Source organism: Amblyomma maculatum, chromosome 10, assembly GCF_055883805.1.
Source record: "Amblyomma maculatum isolate TAMU_Amacu chromosome 10, ASM5588380v1, whole genome shotgun sequence".
In the NCBI taxonomy this organism is placed as follows: Eukaryota; Metazoa; Arthropoda; class Arachnida; order Ixodida; family Ixodidae; genus Amblyomma; species Amblyomma maculatum.
Window position 1 is genome coordinate 91,520,428 of NC_139353.1, and position 16,108 is coordinate 91,536,535.

Genomic DNA, 16,108 nt, shown 5'->3' on the forward strand with positions numbered 1-16,108 from the left:
TTGAAAATCAATATGCAGAAGACTAAGGTAATGTTCAACAGCCTCGGGAAGGAACAGCAGTTTACATTAGGTAGCGAAGTACTGGAAGTAGTAGGCGAATATGTCTACTTAGGACAGGTAGTAACCGCAGATCCGGATCATGAAAAGGAAATAACAAGAAGAATAAGATTGGGATGGAGCGCATTTGGGAAGCATTCACAGATTATGACTAGCAGATTACCGGTATCGCTCAAGAGGAAAGTATACAACAGTTGCATCTTACGTGTACTCACCAATGGGGCTGAAGCGTGGAGGCGAACAAAGAAAGTTCTACTTAAATTAAGGATAACCCAGAGGGTTATGGAACGAAAAATGGTAGGGGTGACATTAAGAGATAGGAAGCGTGCAGAGTGGGTCAGAGAAATAACTCAAGTTACCGACATTCTAGTGGAAATAAAGAAGAAATGAGCATGGGCAGGACATGTAGGGCGAAGAGAAGATAACCCATGGTCGCTTAGGGTAACAAACTGGATTCCAAGAGAAGGAAAGCGTAGCAGGGGCGGCAGAAAGTTAGGTGGGTGGATGAGGTTAAGAAGTTCGCGGGAGTGAAGTGGATGCAGCTAGCACAGAACCGGGTCAAGTGGAGAAATATGAGAGAGGCCTTCGCCTGCAGTGGGTATAGTCAGGTTGATGATGATGATGATATATGTGAAATAAACGCCGCCAGAAATCGTCCTCCAAAATATCACTTGACACCGCAAGATGGCGTGTTTGTTGTCTAATTAGTATTATACCAACGTTATAACAATGATGCGTAACACTTCGTCATATGACCTTTCAAGTGTAATCATGACCAAACAAATTATGAATACCAAAAATGGGAAAATGGCTTCTTTGCGTCAGGTCAGTTGAGGGCGAAAGCCCATCAATCACGTGAGGTTGACTAAAGCATATGTGCCACGTAATTCCGGATAGCAAAAAATTATCGTCTACGTTTGAGTTGTACAAATTGGTTCCGTTACACTGCAGTCAGGGGACAATGAAGTGACACGATATTCAGAAAGTCTTACATCAAATGCGTCTTCACCAGTGTTAATAGAACACATGATTAGGGTGAGGCAGGACTTCATCAGGTCATAATCAAGAGCTTGACATGATACTTTGTTCTGCTTACTTCATGAATATCCTAATGTTTACTAGTCGTGCCCTGAAACTACCAGGCACGAGCGAACCACCCACACTGGCGTGATGCAGCTGTCAGGGCAACCAAGTGCCAGTTTAGAGACGCCAGCGGCGAAATGCTCGCCGTCAACTTAGCTGCAGCCCGACCGCGCGCTAACCGAGAACAAATAGAGGGGACTTTCTTTTACACTGATCGAGGTCTGCGAAGCAGCCGAACGTTTCGCTTCAAATTTACTAAGCGCGTGAAACAGCAGCAGTGCCATGGAGAAACTGGTTGCTGCAGTGCATATCCTCAGAGCGCTCCCAATTGCCAGTTTGCGGCCTCGCAACTACTCCGGCAGCTGAAGCCATATGCCGTGTTGCTTCGACTGCGTTGTACGTTTATATTTTCCTTTCTGTATATACTGTATTGCTATTCTAAGAGCAAAGCGTCCAAAAAATGTAATCCCATTGCAATTTGTTTTTAGAGACTAAGAAAAGTATTCTCGAGTCAATGACTGGAGTGAGCAAAATGAAAAGCCGGACGAGCGCTTGATCGTTCTGAAACCGCGGTGAGAACAACAACCTAGCTTACAGTTTTAACGCTTTGATGTCCAAAACTTTAGTTCAAGAAGTCCTTTGGTTTGGACTAGTTGGTTCATAGCTGATATTGATTCTGAGAACGGCGCGAAAGGAACGAGGCCAAAGTAGGAACACGAAAACAGGAGGACAGGCGCATATATATATATATATATATATATATTTCAATATGTTCAACATATATTTCAATATGTAGCATCACAGAATCTTTATCATAAATAATAGATAGACAAACTATTCGAATTATGCTCAAGAAAAAAATTATATTCATGGCTGCATATTGAGGTGTTGCTCCAGAGCAACATTAGTCATCGGTGGTCCTAGTTCACATGGAATGCTCCCCCTTACTGTCAATGTCATAAACCGAAAGGCCGTTTTTCCTTCATGTTCTGCCAAAGGTTTCTTCATTTTCTTTTTTGCTTGGAGCCACCGAGTGGGAACGAAAACTACCAGGAAAAGCTTCAACATTATTCACTGACATTCCTTAGTCATCATCTACGCATGCCTCCTTCTCGCGAAGATTGATCACTCTTTCTAGTTGACAGGTATCAATAAAATTTTGAGCATCTCTCGGATTATAGTCGGGGTCATCCGGGTCACTGTCAAAGTCAGCGTCGGTCAATTCACCGTCTGGAAGAGAGATAAGCTCCTGAATGTCCTCATCACTAAGCCATTTTTTTGACATCGTCATCTATATATGAAAGACAAAATATGAGCTTGTGAGGATGCTTATTCTATTCGATAGAATAACCACTCTTCTATTGCTTTGATTTACCTTCAGAACTGCAAAAATCGCCAAAAATAACATCTCTCTTAATGTGATCATGCCTCCTCATATGCCCGTTGTTGCTCCTGGACCACACCACTTTTGACGTGTAAAGGTTTGATGTACAAATTATGGCCACACCGTTTAGCCTCCTCCTAAATGTTGTGCAAGGCCTATGAGCTGTTCTAATTCTGGCAGCTGTCATAGTAGTGTGCTAAACAAATTTACTCAGATGTGCGGTCCTTGCGCTAACGCCTCTCAAAACAGTCCAAAAAAAACACAGGAGCGGTGGTGCAATTTCTACGTATTTAATTCAAGCTAAAGATGTTCGCTAGTCTTATTACATTCCACAGATGGCGCCTGCGGTATCGTTCAGTGGGGAGAGTTGGGGGAAAAAATACTTTTTAGGTTGTTGCTCCTGGACAAAAGTAGGCACTAAAGGATTGAGAAGCAAAATCCTCTAAAGAAGATGATGGCAACAAAAAAGCCTACAACCAATTCCACCAGTACGCACCCTCTAGAAGAAACCATATGCTGAGCCTAGTTCATGGCCGGTTTTGCTGAGCACTAGAGAAATTGTGAAGACCCAGCTCGGGCGAGCACAGGGAAGGATGCTCCAAGTCAGCGTCACAGTACACAATTACATTCCTAGGATGCTCAAAAAGTTCAAAAATAAGCACCATTAAGGAACAACTTCAGATTTTGTAGACTGACAAACTAGTCATATTCTAGCCAACCATCCAACCAATGTCGAAGTTACCGACCACATTTCCCTTAAAATAGGAAATACGATGGGAAGTGCAGAATATAATACAACGGTCCTTGCATGTCCACCCATGCATGGCGGTTGATTTGTGATGAGACCGTTCGTGCAAAGCTGCCTGAAATAATGCAGTTCCACCTCATGGCTTGAGTGTCTGAAGTGTTGAGATTGGTTTGCTAAAGGAATACTACGACAGTAAAAGCGAGACCTCCGGTGGCCGCAGTAACGCCGTGAAGAGGCATCTATGCATGAAGAGGCGTAGCTACGCCGTGATGAGGTGTAGCTGTGGTCTCCTCATTAAAACTCAGCCTGCCAAGAATTCTCGTTACACCTATACCTCGGGCTGGAGCTGCTAACTCGGGTCGCTCCTTTCATATGGGAGGGTAATATCAGAATCGGCCTGCCAGCATTGTTTGGAATCTCGTCACCCCTACGACACGCAGGCACGTCATTAGGGCTTGGCTCAGCGCGATATTAAATTGGGCTGGTAGCTTACTGTCTAGCATCATACCATAAAGGATGAGATAAGTATCCCTAATAACGTACCACCTTACACTGATAGGGCGTGATAGGGAAATAATGTAGCGGCAAAAGAAGCTCCCGCTGTTGCTTTAAGAATTTAACTAGGGTTAACCAGAGCCAACCTATGCCTAATTCTTGTATTTTTTTAATAATAGGAAAACTTATAGTTAGGGATAATGCAATATTCCGATAATCGGACGACGATAGCAGCAATGTATAGTGAACGAAGAAAGAGATATGGTCGGTGCATGTATATCTAAGATATATTCGCACAGACAAGAAAGGCTAAAACCGAAGAACAGAGTAGAACAATAAGAATAACAAAATTACTACTCACAAGCATTATTCGGGTATAAATCTCGCAACAGTATTCAGCACGGAAATTTTGGTAGACGAGGTAGAATTGGTGTCTTCTTCTCTAGGGTGTGGCAATAATTCCAAAGTACTTCACAACTATTATAACCACTCTTTTCGTGATCATACCGGTCAATGTGTAGCGATAAAATATAATTTGATCCCTCTTTTTATTTCAGAATCAAGGACACATGTACCATTGAGGTAGTGAGCGAAGGTGTCATTGACATCACTTGCAAAGATTGTGAGTTGAAATGCGAACGTTTCTTTAAGACTGCACCAGTATCATTCTCTTGTGCCTCGTAGTTTTCTTTCCTCACTTGAATTATTCATTCAGATTTTGATGTCTTTTAACAAAAGTCATAAAAATTTCTTACAGTACGTGTTATGAATGGTCGTTATAAAGGCCCAAGACAACTCATGGCACCCCATTTCCCTATCCCTGCTAACAGGCAAATGCATTATATGCATTTTTTTATAAATATGCTAATATAATTCAGCTATAGAACAAATATATAGTCACGATCAGTGCTGGTCATTATTAGTGCTCTACATTAAAAACATGACTCCAGTATAACTGAAATATAGCGAACGCATAGGACGTTTGTATAAAAAATCTCTTCACACTTCAAGATAAAGCGAGCGTTGTTCCTCGGCTAGAAAAGGGAATATTTAGCTAACACATCTCCCTTGTGGACGAACCGATTTGTAATTAGCAAACGAGCAATTATCCAGTCAGATATGATGAAAAGATCTACGTAGCGCCGAAGGAAGCTGTTTCATGGTATAATGGTTTAACCTGGAACTTTCATAAATCTACGGTATTTGAATCCAGTCAAAATTCAATACCTTGGGAATTGTCTGACATACCTTTTTCTTGGCTTCACTAGCCATTAAACGCTAACAGTTAGTCGTTACATTTTACTCATAAATCGTCCCCTTAGAATTTTAGATGTCCAGGAAGGATTAGCTTAGTATGTACAGTGTTGCTTTGCTAAATAGAAAATATTACAGAGAGCAATGGATGCTATAAAATAGTGCCATGATGTATTCAGATGTAATCGCCACAAACATCTCACGCTTCACCTTGTGAAAAGCTGTGACTGAAGCCGGCAAAGAGTTAGTTTTGCGTTCATCTTTGAGCAAAGAAACTTCACAAATCACGTTAACCAAGTTCGACTTGTGAGCCAAGCATGACAAAGGAGTGTATATTTCTGCTAGCAAAAGTCGGTAGAGGAAGTCTTTCTTTAAAATCATTACTTTTAACTTCATGTGACAACTATAATATCCCTGACGAATTTATTATTTTTTGTTCTCTAAGTTCTTCCCACTGTCTACCATGTCACCTTGGACTACGTGAATGGAAACCATTGCTTTGTCGGCCACACCAACGTGGGAGAAAACGCACCGACCCGTGAATAGGCATGCTGCATCTGTAGTTGAAGTTTTGCTCACACAATTATCATCGAGCACAGCTCGTTATGAAACTGGCATAAAGGAGAGAAAAATTGAAAATTAAAGCGATGGTGGGCAATTAGCATTTTTTTCATTCATTTGTGTGTATATGAATTCGCTACAGTACCAGCATAAAGGAAAGAAATAGATGAAAGAAAAGCGGCGAAGGGCAGCTCGGTGAGCAATGTCAATTTTTTTCTGTGCACCTGGGAGATCTGAGCTGAGAAAATATTATAAAGGCCTTTACAATTTAGCAAGGCACAGTTGCTTCAAACGATAACAATAAAGTACACTCTTCGTCTGGTACAACATAGGTAGCAGTTTTAAATGGAACCTTTAAAAAAGTTCCGCATACACGTGGAACAGTTTTAAATGTTTTAATTATAACCGGAGTGTATGTGGAATTAGGCTATCTGTGTAGAATAAATAAATAAAGAGCAGAGAGTCACATTTCCCGCGTACTTACCACCAAATCTCGCCACCAAAGGATCACACAGCTCTCCACCTCCCTTTTACCACAGTCGCCTGCGACTCGCGCTAATCCAGGACATCAACATCTGCCGTATGTACGAGAGTGCCCAGGGTTAAATCTCTCAGCGATACTTCACACATAAGTAAATTCTACAAAAGTGGAAGGCTGAAAGCCGGCACTCGGTTGGCAGAGCGCCGGGCTCTAGAGGCTGGAGTCATTGGTTAGAATTGCCGGGTGCTAGTCGTTATTTTTCAGTTGTATTTTAATGTATTGCCTTCTACCCTAAAATGATTATATTTTTACGTTAGGCGATGCATGCGCTGATATGCGCATAAAAAGGAAAAAGAAGAATCTGAGCCGTTTTGGCGAAGATCACGACGTTCAAACAGTGTCGGCTGGTGCCTGCAGCAAAGGTCTGTTCTGTGAAATCCTTGTCTCCCATCTCCGCTCTCTGAACCCTCAAGCTGAACTACCCCCGTAACATCTTGGTGGAGACGCTTTCGATCCCCTTGCCACAGCTCCTCGAATTTCCTCGCCAGAAACCTGAATTTACGCAATGGTCGCTATCTCTCTCAGGTCACTCCACCGACTGCCACAATAAGCATGGCATCCCAGGACGCATCACCAGCTACGCAAACTCCACCTGCCCCCTTGATACTAAAGGGCCACTGTCCAGGGAAGGCCCTTTTAAGCAAAGGAGCCCAGTGTTTTGATCAGGTACCGGAGATAGTCTGTGCAAAATTCTAAAGTGACACGCGCGCCGCAAAGCATCGAAAATAGAATTCAAAGCTCTCTCATGCACTCCTTCGGGAAGCCAGCTTCCCCGTTTCCTGCGCTGGCCCGTCGAGCCACAGTAATGACGTACGTACCGCGAACGACGTCCATTGGTCCGTCTCGCTGACTGACGGGAGAAGCATGGGTGTCTTCCCCTCGATGCGCGCTTTTTTCCTCGCAACGGCCAGACTGAATCCAGCGGCGCGGCCCGCGCTCCCTCGGCGTTTTTTTTTTCTCTCGCGCTCGCGGAGTGCTACGCCCCACCTCCCCCCAAACGCGGAGGAGGAAGGAGAATTTGTCCTGAGAAGGCTAGACGACCTCTGGCAGGAGAGTGCAAAACCTTTGCGAGGGAACGGAAGGAGAGAAGCATGACAGAATCGGGTGATTGCGGTGGCTGTAACTGCGTTATTAGTTACTCTTTTCAGAAACATTTTGCGGCCTTGCGTTCTAGGGGTAAAGTCTCACAGTCACCGGGGAAGAAAATATTTTCGACCGGAGGGTGGACAGTGGGCCTTTAAGCAAAATCCGCCATCCGCCTATTTTTAACGGCGAAGACAAGATGGATGTTGAAGATTGGCTCGATGAATACGAAAGATGCAGCAAGAATCACCGATGGGATGCTAGCATAATGCTTGCCAACATCATCTTCTACCTAGCTGGAACGGCGAAGACGTGGTTTACCAACCACGAACAGGGGATGCCTACTTGGGACGTCTACAAACAAAAACTTCAGGACTTGTTCGGCAAGCCGATTGGGCGAGCTCTAGCAGCCAAAAAGACCTGGCTACTCGTGCTCAATCGTCAACCTAATCATACCTCGCCTACATACAGGACGTCCTCAACCTGTGTCGAGAGGTGTGCACCTCTATGACCGAAGATGATAAAGTTGGCCATATACTTAAGCGTATCACTAATGATGCATTCAACATACTTCTCTGCAAATACTGCTCTACGGTGGACTCGGTCCAGCAAGTCTGTCGCCGTTTCGAACAGGCAAAGCAGAGGCGCATCGTCCATCCATATACTTAAGCGTATCACTAATGATGCATTCAACATACTTCTCTGCAAATACTGCTCTACGGTGGACTCGGTCCTGCAAGTCTGTCGCCGTTTCGAACAGGCAAAGCAGAGGCGCATCGTCCATCGGTTTGAGCGCCTTCCCAACACGGAGACTACATCCTCATGTGACTTGAAGGACACTTTGCAGCAGCCTTCAAATCAGAACAACCTCACTACTATCGTCCGCAGGGAAATCGAGGCCTTGACTCCTGTTATACTTACATCACCTCCTCCAGCCTCCAGAGCCAACAATAGCTGTGATACAGGCGTCGTCCGCCAAGAATTCGCGAATGTGGGCCTCGCCTCCAATCCTGCGACGCCACCGCCTGCACCACAGCCAATACCAGTGGTTGCTGCTGCGGCCACAAGACCGCCCTACACACCGCGCTACTCTACCCGCAATCCTGCGGAGTGACGCACTTTTGACTATAGGCCTATCTGCTTTGTCTGCCGTCGGGCTGGCCGTACGTCCCGCTCCTGCCGCAGCCGCCCGGCTCCCCCCTCTCGCCCCTATTGCAGCCCTGTTCGCCATGACTACTATGCACCACGGCGAGTTTATGTCACCCAAGCACAGCCTCGTACCGAGAACATTGAGCAAGCCCGTCGTCCCAGCCGTTGGCCATCGCCTCAAGCCCACCGTTCCCGATCACCTACTTCTCGCCGCAGCTTGTCCTCGACGTACCAAGGCCCTTACTCGGGAAACTAGGCAACGCAGCGCCCGGACGTGACGCTGCGTTACCAACCCGGACAGCCAACTGTATTTCGACCATCGCACCACGCCGCAACCTGATCAATGTCCTCGTAGATAGAGTCCCTGTGCCCGCTCCCATTGACACTGGAGCCCATATTTCAGTCCTTAGTTCTTCGTTCCACCAGCGCCTCAAAAACGTTCTACGCCCGCTAACACTTCTAAAGTTCGTGTTGCTGATGGCAACACTGCTACCATCATCGGAATGTGCACTGCCCGCGTTAGTATTGCCAGCCACCACGTCCCTGTGCTCTTTGCCGTCCTTAGTACTTGTTCTCAAGACGTAATTTTAGGCCTAGACTTTTGAACAGCCCATTCCGCCCGCATTGACTGTTCTTCCGGACTTCTACGCCTAGCCCTGCCCCATTGTGCTCACAACCCTAGTGCTGACCGAATTGTTCGAAACAGTTGAAGGCATTATAGCATACCAGTGCGAAAAGTCCGTGTACCGATCATGGCAGGCGAAATGTCATGTAGTATGGATTCTGTCGTCGTTATGTTCAACAGCGTGAGAACAAAAAGAGCTATTGCGAAATTGCCCAACCACAATGTTGCTTACAACCGTTAAGTCCCAAGCTTCAGCATCGTCCAATTTATTAATGCGAAAGCATTAATTTTTATATGTTCAGAGATTTCTCTCAGCAGACCGCGTCAGCAAAATCGTGTCCGTAGCATTTGCGAATAATGGGGAAGCGATAAATTAATCAATGGTGTCAATCGATAGACGGTGACCTAATGTTGTTGTCGAAAAAAATATTTAGGCCCAAAAGGTAATGAAGTCATAATCACAGGCAAAAAATGTACACGTTGTCCGCCGCAGTTGTAATTGAGAAGTGGTAGAGAATAATGACTGGTGTCAATCGGTAGAGGTTGTCTTAATGTTCCGTTTGAAAGGATATTTCGGTCAATAAGTTAATGAGGTCATTATTTAAAGCAAGAAGCCTAAAATTAAAGGCGAAATTGTCTCATTAGCCAAGGGCTGACTGCATCAAATAGTAAAATAGTTAAATAACTCAGTTAATTAAGATGACGTCAAGGATGTGACTTCACGCAACCTGAAGTCGAGCCAAAAAAGGGCACAGGAAGGAATTGGCGCGCAATTTCAAAGTACCAAAGGCTAAAGTAGTTAATTGAGGCAGTGAATCAGGGTGACGTCAAAGATTTGACATCACGCAACCGGAAGCAGAGCCGAAAAAGGGCACAGGAAGGGATTGGCATGCCATTTGAAAGTACCGAAGATTAAATATGGTAAACAAGAAGTGAATTATGTTACGTATAGAATGTGACGTCACGCAACCAGAAGTAGGGCCGAAAATTGGCATAGGAAGCGATTGGCGCGCAATTTGAAAGTACCAAAAAATAAAATTGGTAAACAAGCAGCAAATTAAGCAACTAGAAGCACCCATTAGCAACCAACAGCAGCATCAGTGCTTTCGCGTTACTCCAATGTTTATTCGGAAGTGCTCCTTAATTGTTTTTACTCTTCCGCGGTTGTTAGAAAATAAATGATTTGGTTGCGAAGCGATTCAGCTGAGAGATACAGGTATTTGTTTACACAAAATACAGCATTAAATTTAATATTCAATGCAAGGTTGGCTCATTTTTCTGCATTATTTTTTTCAGAGTACTACTTCCTCTTCACCAATCTTGACTCAAATCAAGAAGATTACAAGTCGTGCTACAACAAGCTTCAAGAATACACTGGCGGCAACTTCATTTCCCTGCGTGACGATGAAAAATGCAAAAATGTTCCTCCTAAGGTAGAATGACCAAATGAAGAGAAAGGCTTGCTGGAAGCTATTTCATTTACTATGATAGAATGTTGCTTTTGTAATAGTGAACAAATCATCATCCATTGCAGATACATTCAGCATAGTTTGAATAGGTAACTGGGTGTATTTGTCATAGTTTTGAACCAATAAATGCTGCCGAACTTCGGTTTGACATTATCATTCGAGAAATTCCATCCCATTGAATATTTTGGTAGAATCCACATGGAGGGGGGGGGGGGGGGTCATTTGTGGTAATTATATCAAATAGCAGCAGTGACTGTATTTGACGCGGGAAACAATTTAGAAAAAAGAGCTCAACCGGTGGGGGCGTATGATTAGGAGTGTGAGCTCGTGTTTTGCAGAACGCAATTTTAAGTTTTCAACTCTCGCTTCTACGTGTAGCACGAAATAGCAAAATTGTTTGTTGCCACACACTCCTCTATACGACCACTCGGTCACCCGCCGCGCACCCCGAAGGTCTCATTCCATCCCGGTTTTGAGAATTAAATGTCGTCCATGCGGCACCCTCGGACATGTTACAATTTAGCTCAATAACAAATGCTGCGCGCCATGGACGCGGATTCGATTGACACTCTCCTGTATGGCGTACGGGTGGACCACAATTGTGCAACCAATAGCGATAATAAGTGGCGACATACACACCAAATCCAACGTGGAGTATATAAGGCTGGTTGATATTGTTCGGACGACAAGGAAGAAGAAGCGGGCAGTGGCTCGGGCAGGAGCGCTCGCGCTAGGCCCGCAAACATTCATTAAACGTCATCTACCATCGTCATTGGTCATGTTCTGTCTCCTGTCTTCATCGGCTTGCCGCTTCGTAACATTTGGTGGAGGTGCGCCGTGCGACATCCTCATCCTCGCCTTGGAGCATCGAGGCCATCTTCAAGCCGGGACCATCACCGAGGGCCCAGGGACATCACCAAGAAGCTTCGCCCCAGCCCTTCAAGCCCAGACCTGAACAACTACCACCGCCCAGCCCCCAGCCCGGACCTGAAGACAAGGAGAACCGACATACTGATCAGAACCGAGATAAAGACCCGAAAGACCCGAATGACCCGAAAGAACCGATGGACACGAACACGGAGCCACCGCCCAAGCTGCCCGACGTGACCTCGAGCCATCGGTTCCATGGACTCTGGTGACGGATGGTTGACAGCTTCAAGGGAGGCGGATCACCCACGCATCAGACATCGTACCGGCAAGCCGTTCTATTCTTACTTCTTCCTCTTCTTCTTCAAGCATCCAGAACGTTTGTACCCAGGTAAAAATGGGTACAAACGTCCCCCGGCCTGGCGCTCGGCTTTTTCAGGGGTGTGCGTTTGGGAGAAGCTCCGTAAACCCCGCTGCGCGCCCCTCCTCCGCAGTGGGCCCAAACCCAGTTTCGAACCTCGCAGCCTGCAAAGGTGGTTCTGTGTCGTCCACGATCGGGACGATCGCTCGGTGGCTCCGGGTCATGTTACGGACGACAAGGAAGAAGAAGCGGGCAGTGGAGCGGGCTGCAGCGCTCGCGCTAGGCCCGCGACCGTTAATTAAACGTCATCTACAATCGTCATCGGTCATGTTCTGTCTACTGTCTTCATCGGCTTGCCGCTTCGTAACAATATTAAGGTAAGTAATGCAGCGTTTGTGGGGCGGCATCGGCCATGTGGCTTTGGAAATCATGCCGTCAAACATAGTGGACCAGGTGGGGAATACGATTGTACTGGTGGTCACGTAGTAGCTAAGAAATGATTTCCAATGCTGTAGTTTGATCGCGTGATTTTGACGTTATCTTCATATGAGAGCGATAAACTAACGAGAAACTGACAAATGTAGGAAGTAAGAGCTCATGTTTTTAAAGTATCAAGCCTTCGCCCACAGTCAGGGGTAAGAGCGGAGAGTTAAGAACTTCTGGTCAGTCTGAGTGCCTGATGCTGACCGTAAACAATTCATACTGTGCACGATCCCTCCTCCCACGCATCCCAATTCTACCGCTCTCGCAGATACTAGTCCACGCTCATCACAACTTCAGGAGGCATGCGAAAAATGGGGCAGGCGCGGGGGAAGTAATACAAGGAGTACTCGAAGGAACCCATTGTAATCGGTCTCCATTTTCGAGAGCCAAGCATAACATATTCTCAACTAGGCATGTGTTTCTATATGCTGTAGTCTAATTGCCTTCTCTTTCCCTCCGCAGTCACCGCTACCCAACGCACGTGCAGAGAGGCGCCAAGCCACGGTTCTACATCTTGAAGGCTGCGGGTTGCTGGAAACTTCTTTGAAGTATACTTCCAGCAGCAACCGTGGGCCGTTTGCATAATCAGGCCCGGAAAGGCAGCAAAAGCAATTCGTGCACCTTCATCTAATGTGATGAGTGTACCTCTTAGCTGAATCCGATATCTCTAACGGGGAGAGAGGGCAGGTACAGCCTTTGTCAAAAGTGTAGCGCCCGGGGCGTCTGCTTTTGAGCCGTGTAGTGGCGCTGATTTAGCATTAATGAAGGTACTTTTCTTTGGAGGAGATAGGACAAAAAATCGTCTTACCATCTAGGTATTCGGAAAACTGGACATGCATTACAAGTTGCACGAAATGGCTAAGAAGCAGACCCCTCGGGCTCTACACTTTTGACGAAGACTGTACTTTCTAAATTTGCACGCAAATGCATATGAAATACCAACGAGCTCACGCTGACAAATGTACAATGCTCCAAAGCTTACCTCTATATTGAAGGAGGGAAGTGCAACTTGTAGGTCTAACTTCAAAGTCATCTTCGAAATTTCACATACAACCCGCGTACTCTGCAGCCAAAATAATAGCCCTTTCAAGTTCAAACTGCAACATAATCTTGCGGTTTGTAGTGAAGAAAGTGATCTTTAAATTTAAAGTTTCATGTGAGCCGCTCCTTCATTTTTGTAGACGACTACGGTGCAGACACACATCATAGGATTGAGTCTGGGTTATGTCATCAAGCGTAGTATCGAACAAAATCCACTTGTCGGCAAGAAAAATGAAGTGACCTGGTATAGAGAAAGTCACAATCGCTAAAGACACACCGCAGCCACGCCAGACAGGCTGCCGTCACCACTGAACAAGAAGCCAGATAGGCTTTTGCAAAGAAGGTCGACAAGCGCCGACCCGAGCCAAGATTCAAGTTGCAGCAGCCTCCGGATACAGCCGATTACTAACGCTTGTAAAACTTTGTTCAGGAATATTCGAAAATATACAAGTGTTTTTGTTTGTTTAACGCTTTTAGTACTTAAAAAGGAATGTGCTTGCCAGTTTTTATTTTATAGAAACTAACATAACGCAGAGCGAATTTCTAGCAATATTGCAGTGAAAGAAAAATATTGTTATAATTATAATTGCTAATCCCAGGTTACGCCAGAAAGTAAAATTATAAACTTAAGAGAATTTTGCAAAATTCTTACCAGTAGGCTTTGCCTGCTTCACGACATAATTCGTCTGCCCTGCATAGGTTCTAGTACGCTGCACCTGCGAGCACAGGCGAGATGCTCCCTCGGCGAATAAATTGTCCTTATCTTCAATAGCATTGTTAGCTGATAAGAATTCACTACGATACGCCGCAATAACCAATATATTGATGAGAGCTTCGCCAACCTTCGCCTCACTGGCGTCGAACAAAGGCCGCGTTTCGAAAAACAAGCTTTATAGAAAATTGAGTAATCTTGCAAAGTCAAGAACACAGTTGCGCAGAATGGGTACAAAACACCGTGTTCCCAGAGCGCTTGTAACCCACTTACAAATGGATTTGCTTATCGCGCACGTGTACTGTACAGCGATGCGCCAGCCGCGTTCTTCTATGGGACACAGAGACACGGAGCATTTCTGCTCCGAGGAGACATCGAATGGATACATAGGAAAACTGTATTCCGTTATAAAGCCCGTGCGGGCGATTCTGTTTAGCTGGCCATGAGGCCATGGCTGACCGCGACCAATACGACCCTGGTCCTAGTCTGGACGATCGATTCTGAGCTGGTCAATACAGCCTTCCACAGGTAGAGGGGGTTTACGCATAATATCCTGCCGCCACCGAGCTATGGTATGCTGCCATAAGATATGGTCAGAGGTTGCCAGCTCCTCTAGCTCCTTTGAATCTCCTCCATGTGTTTGTTTGTGTATATATATATATATATATATATATATATATATATATATATATATATATATATATATATATATATATATATATATATATAAAGTAGAGCGTTAAGGCAGATGCGATTGTTCCTTTTCACAGTTTATAGTGCCGACAGTTTCGGGGATGGTATTTCCTTCGTCAGGACACGTTTACACTATCCAGTCTTGTGATCATCAGCTTGGAGAAAAACACGACGAGGTGCGACTCCGCCCCCGCAGCTCATTCGAAAGTGAGGGCGAGACGTCATAGTATGCCACCTTCAAAAGGCGCCGCTGAGCTAAAAAAATAGAAATAAAGAATCAGCAGCGGACCTTGCAGTGGTCCTCTAAATTCGGAGGAATAAAAGAAGGTATATACGGTAGCGAGGAAAGCACTTGTGCTTCTGTTGCGAATGGAGAGGAATATTCTGCTTGCTGTTAAGGCGCACTTTCTGAAACCTGTTGTGCTGAAGTTTTTGTAGCGGGAAATACGTCATGGATGCACATTATGTGGTGATGTCGAATTTACGTTTCAAGAAGTAAAGGATGGGCTGCCATTGCTGTAAATGGCGCAGTTAGGCGCCGCGTTTGGGACCGCATTGATGCGACTTCAAGGAAACATGTCGACTTTTACGAAGGCGCTACGTGCGGCTCTCTGGATTCGCTTAGAAATAGATTGAATTGACACTATGATAGCAGTACGTTACCACCAATCCCGTTGAATCATGTAATACTAGCAAGATATTTGTGACAGGGCACTGAACTAGGGTAGAGGGGAGCCTCAGTTTGCAATTCGAGCCAACATTTCGACAAATGGACTTGCCTTTATAAGGGCCTTCGTCGCCTAGCCAAAGGCAAGTCGACTTGTCGAAACGTCGGATCGACTTGCGATCTGGGGCTCCCCACAAGCCTACGTAAATGCTCTTCCATACTGTTAAAGCCATCTTCTTTCTCTCGTACTACCCTAAAAAGTGTAATTTCGGCGAAGACCCTGTATAGCGGAGCCAGTTCTCAAGCAGACGGTGGCTCCCTTCGAGAGGACGACAACTAGATGAAAGTAGAAACTTGCTTTTATTATAGTTATTACTCCTATCAATATCTTCGTACGAGCCAGTGCTCCTCAAATAATGTTTCGTTCGGCAGTCGGCTTACTACTTAATAAAATAACAACTAACGTTGGCGCAAAGGATCCACCTTTATCGTTGGCGCAGGGCTGGCTGGAAGCAGAATTCAGCCATCGTGTGGGTAAGTTTTGTCTCGTTTACACAAAATGTTCGTAAGAGATTTAAATGAGGTTCTACAGGAAAGCGGTAAAGCAAAAACAATCACACCTTGATGTAAGGTCGTCAATAGTGCATGTTTGCTCGGGTTTTCTTTTTGTGTGTTTGTGTGTTTCCTCCCGTCGGCCCGCGAGGCGCGCCCGTACCTAGGTAGGGAGGAGCTTTTTCTTGTTTTTGTTTACATTGGGAAGTGTCCCTGCGTGTGCGCGTTGTCTTATGTCTTTCTTGAGGGGCAGGCGGTCTCGCGCATTGAAAGGCGCTCGGCC

General features: G+C 45.4%; 1 long non-coding RNA gene across 1 annotated transcript; it reads left to right on the forward strand.

Annotated features, from left to right (window-relative positions):
• The first annotated feature begins 4,324 nt into the window (after window positions 1–4,324).
• LOC146177003 (uncharacterized) lies at window positions 4,325–10,566 on the forward strand. The gene is made up of 3 exons (XR_014701253.1): window positions 4,325–4,389; window positions 5,467–5,559; window positions 10,277–10,566. It is a non-coding gene; the product is annotated as an uncharacterized LOC146177003 (long non-coding RNA).
• The last annotated feature ends 5,542 nt before the right edge of the window (window positions 10,567–16,108 follow it).